The sequence below is a fragment of the Anomaloglossus baeobatrachus genome, chromosome 1, assembly GCF_048569485.1.
Source record: "Anomaloglossus baeobatrachus isolate aAnoBae1 chromosome 1, aAnoBae1.hap1, whole genome shotgun sequence".
Lineage (NCBI taxonomy): Eukaryota > Metazoa > Chordata > Amphibia > Anura > Aromobatidae > Anomaloglossus > Anomaloglossus baeobatrachus.
Window position 1 is genome coordinate 722,076,736 of NC_134353.1, and position 13,081 is coordinate 722,089,816.

Genomic DNA, 13,081 nt, shown 5'->3' on the forward strand with positions numbered 1-13,081 from the left:
GGGTGCAGTGCATGGCACTTACTGTTTTTTTCAGTCTGGTGTCTATCACCCTGCTCGCAGTTACTGTCATGAACAGTCAGTAACATACACAACAGACAACACCAGAGTTTGCTTAGTCAACCAGAATTGTTCACTTTTATTGATCACACCATTATGGCAGACAGGAACTTCCTTTCCTTCTTATCTCCGCATGTGGAGTAGATCTCTTTCTTAAGCTCAAAGGTCTTTGTATTCTTACGCCTAACTCCGTTCACCTTCATCCATTTCTGGGCTCCAACGGCTCTCTAACCGGATGACTCTCTAAGCCAGTTGGGGTGAGCAAAAAGCACTGGATCTCTCAAGGTTACCTCAGCGTTCCTGCACTAGCCCTAGCACTAAGACCATGTCTTATCCAACATGAACCCTATTCTCTATTACTCCCCTCTGGGGTAATCCCTCGTGTTCTCTTTACTGCCATCTGACACTCCTCCTTTGCACTACATTAACTCTAACTTATGTAATCATCTAATCTAAAGGAGACTTGCCAATAGTTGGAAGCTGTTGAAGCAACATATACATTTTATAACATTTAACAGTCTGTAAAACATAGTACAAGTACATGATGGGGTGTAGCTCCCTTGTTACACTTGGGTTGGGTCAGTTAACAATGGGATACTGCAGGAGTCAGTATTGGGCCCTCTTTATTTTAAAATGTGTTAATGAATTTATAGAGGGCATTAAGAGTAGAATTTCAATATTTGTAACAGATAATAATGTCCTCAAGGTCACCAACAAAGAGGGGGATAATTTAATATTACAGAAGAATTTTTGTAAGCTGTAGGCTTGGGCTGAGAAATGCACTTGAAGTTTAATGTAGATACATTTAAGGTCATGCCCATTCGCAAAGGAACTAAAATTTATGGCGGCACGGTGGTTAGCACTGCAGTCTTGCAGCGCTGGGGTCCTGGGTTCAAATCCTACCAAGGACAACATCTGCAAGGAGTTTGTATGCTCTCCCCGTGTTTGCATGGCTTTCCTTCTGGTGCTCCGGTTTCCTCCCACACTTCAAAGACATACTGATAGGGACTTTAGATTGTGAGCCCCAATGGGAACAGTGTTCCTGATGTATGTAAAGTGCTGCAGAATATGTTAGTGTCATATAAAAATAAAGATTTGATTATGATTTTTAATGTATAATTATTAGGGATGATCGAATGCCGCAAACATTCGGTAACGCCCATATTTGCCAAGTAGGTCGCCGCTATTCAATGATTTGCGAATATTCGATGCACAATGTAAGTCTATGGGAAACCCGAATAGTTGCCAAATAGCAACTATTCGGGCTTCCCATAGACTTACATTGCGCATATTCCTATAGCGGCGAACTTATCGCCAGATATTCGCGAAGCCAAATATTGCCGAATATTTGTGATATTCGATCATCCCTAATAATTATGTACTAAATTGTAAGACATTGGCTAAGACTAACACTAAAATAGACTTGGGGGTATCGCGGGATGGCAATCTAGACTTAGTGACCAGTTCCTGGCAGATGCTGTGAATACAAATAAAATAATAGGATGCATTAAAAGAGGTATAGATGCTCATGAGAAGAACATAGTTTTACCTCTATTCAAGTCACTAGTGTGACCACACTTGGAATATTGTGTAAAATTTTGATCTCCTTTGTATGAGAAAATAGCTGAACTGTGAGTGAGTGCAGAGAAGAGCAACCAAGCTAATTAAGGGTTAGGATTAGAGTTGAGCGCGGTTCGTGGTTTGTGGTTCTTCAGTTCGCGGTTCGAGTGATTTTGGGGGGTGTTCTAGATAGAACTAGAACTCGAGCTTTTTGCTAAAAGTTCGTTAGCTCGAGTTATGTTCGAGAACGGTTCTAGCAGCAAAAAGCCTAGCTAATTAGTAGCTGGCTTTTCACTGTAATAGTGTGAGTCACTCTGTGATTCACACTATTATCAAATTTCAGCGTATAGTGTGCGGGGGCTGCGCGTTTAGATCACTGCTGCTGGGATAATGACGATCGCCATTTTTTTTTTCTTCCTTCCCTAAGCGCGCATGTAGCGGGGCGGGCCAGCATGTCAGCCAATCCCAGACAGACACACGGCTAAGTGTACTTTTTGCCAGACAAGCAAGGGGATGTGTCATAGGCTGTCCATGTCACATATCCTTGCATTATAAAAACGGACATTTTCCCTCAGGACTCCATTATGTGCCTTCTGCGTCTGGGTGTCAGTCACCGCTCACGCAGCTCCTGTCGCCGGTCCTGCTGTGTACGCTATACACACAGCGCTCTACTCATTAGGGACAGAAGTTTATTTCAGCCCTTTTCAGGGCTAATTACAGCTGGCTCAGAGCCTTGGGTGACAGTCATGTCCACGGAAATGCTGTATACAGCTTCAGATAATAGCGTCTGTGTAGCTAAGCTCAGGGAATTCCTTTCTGTATTTCACCATTAGGAGGGATAGGAGGGATAGAAAGTGAGGCTTCCTTTCCTTTACACTGACCCACAACCCGGCCACTGTACCCTCCTGCTATTTTTTGCAAAGCCATTTTAATTGCAGAGTGCTGCCAGTTACTGCCATCTAAAGAGTGGCTGCTGTACTCCATTATTGTGCCACTGGTGCCAAGCAAGTCCCACCACCTCTGCATTCTCCCCTCCTGCACATTTTTGCAAACCCATTTTAATTGAGTGAATGTTAGTTATGTCTTGGCTGCTGGGAGGCTCCCTCTGGTGGCCAGGAAGGGTTTGGATAGAGATCAGGTGTATTGTGCAGTGGGTGTTTCCTTTCCTAACTCTCTGCCTATTTAAGTCCTGAGAGGGGAGCCAGAACGATCTGAAATTGGAATGCATCATATAAAAAGTGAAAATTCACAGATTTATTCCAACTGTACTACAATAAAAAAAATGAGATTTTTAGCAAATAATTGATCAATTTTTTGAGCCACCCCTGCCAACGTCACGGCAAATCTCAATAGGGGGGTCCTACTCTACATTCTGTATTTCATGTGCCATGCGGCCTCCTAGATAAAGTTAAAAGCAGAACCATAATAGAGCACACATACCTGTAACCTGTATATAACCGCTTCTATGTTGCAAAAAAGGCACTTGTGGATAGAGACCAGCCCAGGTCCCAGCATGTGGAGCAAGCTCTGCACCATACCAGGACTATATCAGAACTGATCCTCCCAGTGCTAAACAGCAACCATTGATAAAGGCGGACCAGATCCAAGATGGTGCTTAATTAGCATTGCCTGTGGAAAGGGGTGAGGTAACTGAATCTGAACAGCTACCAACAGGAGGAATACATAGCAAACCAAAATCAGGCGTGCATGGCATGGTGGTGACCGGCCACCAGAATTTGTAGCATAACTACGACCAAACAGAGAGAGAGGGGAGCCAGAACGATCTGAAATTGGAATGCATCATATAAAAAGTGAAAATTCACAGATTTATTCCAACTGTACTACAATAAAAAAAATGAGATTTTTAGCAAATAATTGATCAATTTTTTGAGCCACCCCTGCCAACGTCACGGCAAATCTCAATAGGGGGGTCCTACTCTACATTCTGTATTTCATGTGCCATGCGTCCTCCTAGATAAAGTTAAAAGCAGAACCATAATAGAGCACACATACCTGTAACTAGAGATGAGCGAACCGGTCCCGGTTCGGCTCGAGGCCGGTTCGCCGAACGGGGGTCCCGTTCGAGTTCGGCTCGTCGAACGTTCGACGAACCGAACTCGAACGTATAGGCTATAATGGGAGGCAATCACAAACACATAAAAATGCATGATAAATGTACACAAACAGTTAATAAACATTGCCATAACACTTACCGGTCCCCGCGATCCCTGCTGCACTCTGTATCCTGCCGCTATTCCATCCGATGATCGCTGAATCCTCCCGGTGACCTGCACTGCCAGCAGAGATGCAGGACCTATCGTGACATCAAAATAGCCATGTGACCAGTCACGTGGCTATTATCTCATTGGCTACAGACTGGTCACATGACTATGACACGTCATGTAGGACCTGCGAGTGCATCTCTCCGGTACACGGTGCACATATGTGTATCGCCGTGTACCGGCGACATGCTCTAGCACACGGTCGACTCCCCGTTCCGTTAGGGACCGGCTGACACAGCCGGTCATTAACGGAGATCACCGTTGCCATAGCAACGCAGTTAGCGGTGACGTCACCGCTAACCGCGGCTCCGAAGGCACCGTTGCTATGGTAACGCGTCTGTCAGCGTTACCGCTAGCAGCCAGCAGTGATCACTCACGGAGTGAAGGCTGCACGCTGCTTCCCGATTGTAGTGATGATTGTAGTGAGGATGGAGGTTCCCCAGCCCCAAGTGATGAGCTGGTGAATCTCATCCTTCCTCACTACAATCGTCACTACTACTACACTAGTGATGATTGTAGTGAGGATGGAGGTTCCCCAGCCCCAAGTGATGAGCTGGTGAATCTCATCCTCACTACAATCGTCACTACTACTACACTAGAAATAAAGAAGACAGAAGAGCAGGATCGTGGAGGGCTGACAGGGGGTAATAAAGATGGAGTCTCTAATGTGTCTGTGTATTTATTTCTATTAAAGTATTTTTTCTCTGTGTGGTGTTTTTTTTAACCCTTTATTGGAGATTCTTAATGGCCGGGTCAAACGTGCCTGACATTAAGAATCTCTGGCTTAATACTGGCTGGTAAAACAAAGCCAGTATTAACTCATGATTACCCAACAAGCCACCCGGCTCCAGGGCTGTTGGAAGAGTTGGATACAGCGCCAGATGATGGCGCTTCTATGAGAGCGCCATTTTCTAGGACGGCTGCGGACTGAAATCCGCAGCAGAGGCGTCCACAAACCTCGGGCTAACCTGTGCTGCGGATTCCAATCCCCAGCTGCCTAGTTGTACCCGGCTGGACACAAAAATAGGGCGAAGCCCACGTCATTTGTTTTTTAATTATTTCATGAAATAAGTGAAATAATTAAAAAAAACGGGCTTCCCTATATTTTTGGTTCCCAGCCGGGTACAAATAGGCAACTGGGAGTTGGAGGCAGCCCGTGGCTGCCAGCTGTACCTGGCTAGCATACAAAAATATGGCGAAGCCCACGTCATTTTTTTGGTGGGCAAAAAAATTCTGCATACAGTCCTGGATGGAGTATGCTGAGCCTTGTAGTTCTGCAGCTGCTGTCTGCTCTTCTCCATACAGACAGACAGCAGCTGCAGAACTACAAGGCTCAGCATACTCCATCCAGGACTGTATGCAGAAGTTTTTTGCCCCCTGAAAAAATTATGTGGGCTTCGCCATATTTTTGTATGCTAGCCAGGTACAGCAGGCAGGTACGGCTGCCCCCAACCCCCAGTTGCCTATTTGTACCCGGCTGGGAACCAAAAATAAAGGGAAGCCCTTTTTTTATTATTTCATGAATTTCATGAAATAATTAGAAAACAAATGACGTAGGCTTTGCCCCATTTTTGTGTCCAGCCAGGTACAACTGGGCAGCTGGGGATTGGAATCCGCACCACAGGTTGGCCTGAGCTTTCTGGGCCCCACTGCTGCGAATTGCAGTCTGCAGCCACCTCAGAAAATGGCATTTTCATAGAAGCGCCATCTTCTGGCGCTGTATCCTACTCTTCCAGCACCTGCCTGCTATACCTGGCTAGCATACAAAAATATGGCGAAGCTCACGTCCTTTTTTTGTAGTTTTTTGGCAAAAAAAATAAAAAATGCTTCCCTGGATTTTCCATTGCCAGTGAAGGTAACACCAAGCAGTGGGGGTTAGCAGCCAGTAGCTGCTTGGATTACCCTTAGCTAGCAATACAAAAAATGCAGCGGGAGCCCATATATATATTTTTTTAATTATTTATTTAAATAACTAAAAATAAAATGGGCTTCCCTGTATTTTGATTGCTGGACATCACAGTGCTGTAAAAATAAATCTTTAAAAAAATGACGTAGCGCTCCGCGGTATTTTTGATTCTCAGCGCAGATAATGCAGACAGCTATGGGTTGCCACCCCCATCTGCCTGCCGTTACCTTGGTTGGCAATCAAAATACAGGGAAGCCCATTAATTTTTTCTATTTAAAAAATAGTTAAAAAAAAAAAATGACATTGGGTCCCCCCATTTTTGATAGCCAGCTAGGGTAAAGCAGACGGCTGTAGCCTGAAAACCACAGCTGGCAGCTTTACTGTGGTTGGGGATCCAATGTGGAGGTCCCCTCAGGCTCTTTTTTATAATTATTTTATAAATATTAATAATTACACAATAAAAGTAGGGTCCCCCCCAAATTGGATCACCAGCCAAGGTAAAGCGGACAGCTGTGGTCTGGTATTCTCAGGGTGGGAAGGTCCATAGTTATTGGGCCTTCACAGCCTAAAAATAGCAGGCCGCAGGCACCCCAGACGTGGCGCATCCACTAGATGCGCCAATCCTGGCGCTTCACCCCAGCTCATCCCGTGCCCTGGTGCAGTGGCAAACGGGGTAATAAATCGGGTTGATACTAGCTGTAAAGTCACCTGAGATCAAGCCCAGCAGTTTGTGATGTCATGGCGTCTATTAGATACCCAACATCATAAACTGTCAGTAATAACAAAAACAAAAAATCGACAAAAGAAATTTATTTGAAAAAACAGTCCCCAAAACATTTCCTCTTTCACCAATTTATTGTAAGAAAAAAAAAAAAAGGGGTCCCACGACGACTCTGGACCGTCTAGAATATGGGGGGGAGACACTCAGGGAACGTATCCCCCATTTTCTAGGAGTGCGGACCCTTCATGTGAGGAGTGTGGGTGCAATGAATCTGCACTCACTCTCCCCGGGTCCACAGCAGCAGAGTCCATGTCGTAATGGTTGCTACCAAAGCTGCAATGCCCTGCTCATGAGGTAAGGGCATGCCTAATCAGGAGAACTACTGTAGAGGAAACTCTGCTCACTGGTATATAGGTGCTCAGAGGTAATAATAGATAAAATTAGTGAGTAACCTCGGCACTCTAAATCTCCCAGACTAAGTCAGTAAGTCAAAATGGATAGTAATGCAAAATCACTCTTTATTGGTCCATATTAAGAAAAAAAAAATTTTCATAAGCATATATGTTTTTGTCCAAAACAAGTTACAAATGACGTTTCGGCCTGAGCCTTTGTCAGATTGGACTTATCTGCATGTAATCATGAAAAATGACAATAATCAGTATCACATAAGAGTGAGAGAACAATAACATAAACTCGAACAATGTAGAGGTACAATTGGGATGCAGCAAAAAAATTGCAACACAGCAAGAAATAAAACACATGATACAAATGTCATAATACAGTACAAGGACAATATAGTAATGACAAATATGGGGTCAGAGTAGACTTAGACAGCTCTGGTACAAAAGAGATGTCAATCATAAAGTAACATGTGCAGTAGGTGTAGAGCTACAGTATGCATGGCAGAGCTAATAGGTAGACCGACCATAGAAAAAGAACGGAGAAAAAGTGGAGAAAAAGTGGAGCATAAGAGGAGAAAAAGTGGAGAAAAAGTGGAGAAAAAGTGGAGAAAAACGTGGAGAAAAACGTGGAGAAAAAGTGGAGAAAAAGTGGAGAAAAAGTGGAGCATAAGAGGAGAAATAGTGGAGAAAAAGTGGAGCATAAGAGGAGAAAAAGTGGAGAAAAAGTGGAGCATAAGAGGAGAAAAAGTGGAGATTAAGAGGAGAAAAGGTGGAGAAAAAGTGGAGAAAAAGTGGAGCATAAGAGGAGAAAAAGTGGAGAAATAAGTGGAGAAAAAGTGGAGAAAAAGTGGAGAAAAAGTGGAAAAAAAGTGGAGAAAAAGTGGAGAAAAAGTGGAGAAAAAGTGGAGCATAAGAGGAGAAAAAGTGGAGATTAAGAGGAGAAAAAGTGGAGAAAAAGTGGAGAAAAAGTGGAGAAAAAGTGGAGCATAAGAGGAGAAAAAGTGGAGAAAAAAAGTGGAGAAAACGTGGAGAAAAAGTGGAGAAAAAGTGGAGAAAAAGTGGAGCAAAAAGTGGAGAAAAAGTGGAGAAAAAGTGGAGCATAAGAGGAGAAAAAGTGGAGAAAAATTGGAGAAAAAGTGGAGAAAAAGTGGAGCATAAGAGGAGAAAAAGTGGAGAAAAAAGTGGAGAAAAAGTGGAGAAAAAGTGGAGAAAAAGTGGAGGATAAGAGGAGAAAAAGTGGAGAATAAGTGGAGGAAAAGTGGAGAAAAAGTGGAGCATAAGAGGAGAAAAAGTGGAGAAAAAAGTGGAGAAAAAGTGGAGAAAAAGTGGAGAAAAAGTGGAGAAAAAGTGGAGCATAAGAGGAGAAAAAGTGGAGAAAAAGTGGAGCATAAGAGGAGAAAAAGTGGAGAAAAAGTGGAGCATAAGAGGAGAAAAAGTGGAGATTAAGAGGAGAAAAAGTGGAGAAAAAGTGGAGAAAAAGTGGAGAAAAAGTGGAGCATAAGAGGAGAAAAAGTGGAGAAAAAAGTGGAGAAAAAGTGGAGAAAAAAGTGGAGAAAAAGTGGAGAAAAAGTGGAAAAAAAGTGGAGAAAAAATGGAGAAAAAGTGGAGAAAAAGTGGAGCATAAGAGGAGAAAAAGTGGAGATTAAGAGGAGAAAAAGTGGAGAAAAAGTGGAGAAAAAGTGGAGAAAAAGTGGAGATTAAGAGAAGAAAAAGTGGAGAAAAAGTGGAGCATAAGAGGAGAAAAAGTGGAGAAAAAGTGGAGAAAAAGTGGAGAAAAAGTGGAGCATAAGAGGAGAAAAAGTGGAGAAAAAGTGGAGAAAAAGTGGAGAAAAAGTGGAGCATAAGAGGAGAAAAAGTGGAGAAAAAAGTGGAGAAAAAGTGGAGAAAAAAGTGGAGAAAAAGTGGAGAAAAAGTGGAGAAAAAGTGGAGAAAAAGTGGAGATTAAGAGGAGAAAAAGTGGAGAAAGAGTGGAGCATAAGAGGAGAAAAAGTGGAGAAAAAGTGGAGAAAAAGTGGAGAAAAAGTGGAGCATAAGAGGAGAAAAAGTGGAGAAAAAGTGGAGCATAAGAGGAGAAAAAGTGGAGATTAAGAGGAGAAAAAGTGGAGAAAAAGTGGAGAAAAAGTGGAGAAAAAGTGGAGATTAAGAGAAGAAAAAGTGGAGAAAAAGTGGAGCATAAGAGGAGAAAAAGTGGAGAAAAAGTGGAGAAAAAGTGGAGAAAAAGTGGAGCATAAGAGGAGAAAAAGTGGAGAAAAAGTGGAGAAAAAGTGGAGAAAAAGTGGAGCATAAGAGGAGAAAAAGTGGAGAAAAAAGTGGAGAAAAAGTGGAGAAAAAAGTGGAGAAAAAGTGGAGAAAAAGTGGAGAAAAAGTGGAGAAAAAGTGGAGATTAAGAGGAGAAAAAGTGGAGAAAGAGTGGAGCATAAGAGGAGAAAAAGTGGAGAAAAAGTGGAGAAAAAGTGGAGAAAAAGTGGAGCATAAGAGGAGAAAAAGTGGAGAAAAAGTGGAGCATAAGAGGAGAAAAAGTGGAGAAAAAGTGGAGAAAAAGTGGAGAAAAAGTGGAGCATAAGAAGAGAAAAAGTGGAGAAAGAAGTGGAGAAAAAGTGGAGAAAAAAGTGGAGAAAAAGTGGAGAAAAAGTGGAGAAAAAGTGGAGATTAAGAGGAGAAAAAGTGGAGAAAAAGTGGAGCATAAGAGGAGAAAAAGTGGAGAAAAAGTGGAGCATAAGAGGAGAAAAAGTGGAGAAAAAAGTGGAGAAAAAAGTGGAGAAAAAGTGGAGAAAAAAGTGGAGAAAAAGTGGAGAAAAAGTGGAGAAAAAGTGGAGAAAAAGTGGAGATTAAGAGGAGAAAAAGTGGAGAAAAAGTGGAGCATAAGAGGAGAAAAAGTGGAGAAAAAGTGGAGAAAAAGTGGAGAAAAAGTGGAGCATAAGAGGAGAAAAAGTGGAGAAAAAAGTGGAGAAAAAGTGGAGAAAAAGTGGAGCATAAGAGGAGAAAAAGTGGAGAAAAAGTGGAGAAAAAGTGGAGAAAAAGTGGAGCATAAGAGGAGAAAAAGTAGAGAAAAAAGTGGACAAAAGTGGAGAAAAAGTGGAGCATAAGAGGAGAAAAAGTGGAGAAAAAAGTGGAGAAAAAAATGGAGAAAAAGTGGAGCACCCTTTGGTACCTTTCATGTGGCACTAAGGGGTGCTTAGCTTTGTATTTAGCCAAAAAAATGAAAAAAAAATGACGTAGGGTTCCCCCTAGTTTTGTAGCCAGCTAGGGTAAAGCAGACGGCTGCAGCCTGCAGACCACAGCTGGCAACCTCACCTTGGCTGGTAATCCAAAACTGAGGGCACGCCACGCTGTTATTTTAAATTAAATAAATAATTTTAAAAAAAAAACACGTAGGGGTCCCCCAAAATTGGATCACCAGCCAAGGTAAAGCAGACAGCTGGGGCCTGATATTCTCAGACTAGGGAGGTCCATGGTTATTGGACTCTCCCAAGCCTAAAAATAGCAGGCCGCAGCCGCCCCAGAAGTGGCACATCCATTAGATGCGCCAATCCTGGTGCTTCGCCCCAGCTCATCCCGCGCCCTGGTGCGGTGGCAGACGGGGTAATATATGGGGTTAATACCAGATGTGTAATGTCACCTGGCATCAAGCCCTGGGGTTGGTGAGGTCAGGCGTCTATCAGATACCCGACATCACCAACCCAGTCAGTAATAAAAAAAAATAGACCACAAACACATTTTTATTTGAAAAAACACTCCCCAAAACATTCCCTCTTTAACCAATTTATTAGAAAGAAAAACAAATCCAGGTCTGGTGTAATCCAAGGGGTTGCCATGATTTTCCACACTGTCCCAGTCAATGAAGAGCAGGATGTTCCCCATTGGCTGGGAGAGCAATGCAGTGACCTGAGCTAACATCAATGGGTCAGCCCAGGTCACTGCAGGGGATGACAAGTGCTGCTGTCAGCGAGGTACATTACCTGCGCTGATCTCCAGCACACTGACAGCCCCTGTCACTGAGGTCAATGACCGGCGCCTTCACATCAAGTATCGCGAGAGGTCCGTGACGTCACCGCCAGTGTCAGTCTCGGGTCGGAAGCGATAGGTGATGTGACAAGCGGCGGCCATGGAGGACAGTGACAGCGCTGAGGTCGGGATGGCGGGACTTCATCACCGCAGGTAAGCCGAGCGGGGGGGGGGGGGTGAGAGTGAGTGTGTGTGTGTGTATATGTATGTATACATGCCGCGGGCAGGAGGGGGCGGAGCGAGCTGAGCGGGGAAGTGTGGGCTTCCTGCACGTAACTAAGATAAACATCGGGTTACTAACCAAAGCGCTTTGCTTGGATACCCGATGTTTATCGTGGTTACCAGCTTGTGGCAGGCTGCCAGCGATGGCTCCTGCACACTGTAGCTGGGAGGGGGGGGGTGCGTGAGTGAGAGTGTGTGTGTGTGTGTGTGTATATGTATGTATACATGCCGCGGGCAGGAGGGGGCGGAGCGAGCTGAGCGGGGAAGTGTGGGCTTCCTGCACGTAACTAAGATAAACATCGGGTTACTAACCAAAGCGCTTTGCTTGGATACCCGATGTTTATCTTGGTTACCAGCTTGTGGCAGGCTGCCAGCGATGGCTCCTGCACACTGTAGCTGTAAAAAGCCCTGCTTTTTGCTGCTAGAACCGTTCTCGAACGTATCTAGAACTATCGAGCTTTTGCAAAAAGCTCGAGTTCTAGTTCGATCTCGAACAGCCCCAAAAATCACTCGAGCCCCGAACTGGAGAACCTCGAACCGCGAACCGCGCTCAACTCTACCTGTAACCTGTATATAACCGCTTCTATGTTGCAAAAAAGGCACTTGTGGATAGAGACCAGCCCAGGTCCCAGCATGTGGAGCAAGCTCTGCACCATACCAGGACTATATCAGAACTGATCCTCCCAGTGCCAAACAGCAACCATTGATAAAGGCGGACCAGATCCAAGATGGTGCTTAATTAGCATTGCCTGTGGAAAGGGGTGAGGTAACTGAATCTGAACAGCTACCAACAGGAGGAATACATAGCAAACCAAAATCAGGCATGCATGGCATGGTGGTGACCGGCCACCAGAATTTGTATAATTTCCTTTACACTGACCCACAACCCGGCCACTGTACCCTCCTGCTATTTTTTGCAAAGCCATTTTAATTGCAGAGTGCTGCCAGTTACTTCCATCTAAAGAGTGGCTGCTGTACTCCATTATTGTGCCACTGGTGCCAAGCAAGTGCCACCACCTCTGCATTCTCCCCTCTTGCACATTTTTGCAAACCCATTTTAATTGAGTGAATGTTAGTTATGTCTTGGCTGCTGGGAGGCTCCCTCTGGTGGCCAGGAAGGGTTTGGATAGAGATCAGGTGTATTGTGCAGTGGGTGTTTCCTTTCCTAACTCTCTGCCTATTTAAGTCCTGGTCTGATTGCAGGCTTTTGCCGGATGTCAGTTGTTCTTTGTATCTCTAGCCTGCTTAATCCTGCTCTACACCACATCTTCCCCAGATAAGTGCTTGCTCTTTTTTTATTGTCTGGTTCTTTGCTTATCTGGGTTTGTCATTTGTTGTGGTTGGTTTCAGTTTATTTCCTTCCAGGGAATTTCCCCCTCAGTGGATTGTTGAGGAACTCCCTGCAGTTCTGTGTGGAGTATAGCTCCTTTTTGGGTCCATGTGTTTGTGGCTTGTTGAATTTGTTATAATTCTTGTTTTCTCTTCATTGGTATGACAAGGGCACCTGGTATAGGACGGAGTTCAGATCGAGCGATCTGAGGGCCTTTTTGTACTATCAGGAAGTTGGTATTTTGCAGAGTTTTTCTCTGGCAACCATCAGTCCCTTTCCTGTCCTTTCCTATTGTAGTCAGCGGGGGCCTCACCTTTTGCTAATCCTGTCATCTACCTGTGTATTGTGTTTTTCCTATATCACTGCAGTCTTTGAATGTGGGGGGCTTGCTATTCTTGTCTATTTTCTGAGGCAGAGAGTTGTTCATCTTTCCTACCTTTAGGATAGTTAGTTCTCCTGCTGGGTTTGCGGTGCACAGGATGTTGGTTCACCGCTCGGCTACTTCTAGTTGTGTTGGTTAGTAAGGAGATGGCGGCCAGATTAGTTGCCAATGCTCTTGTCACCTTTTTGCCAATGATTTGTGATGGTCTTCCATGG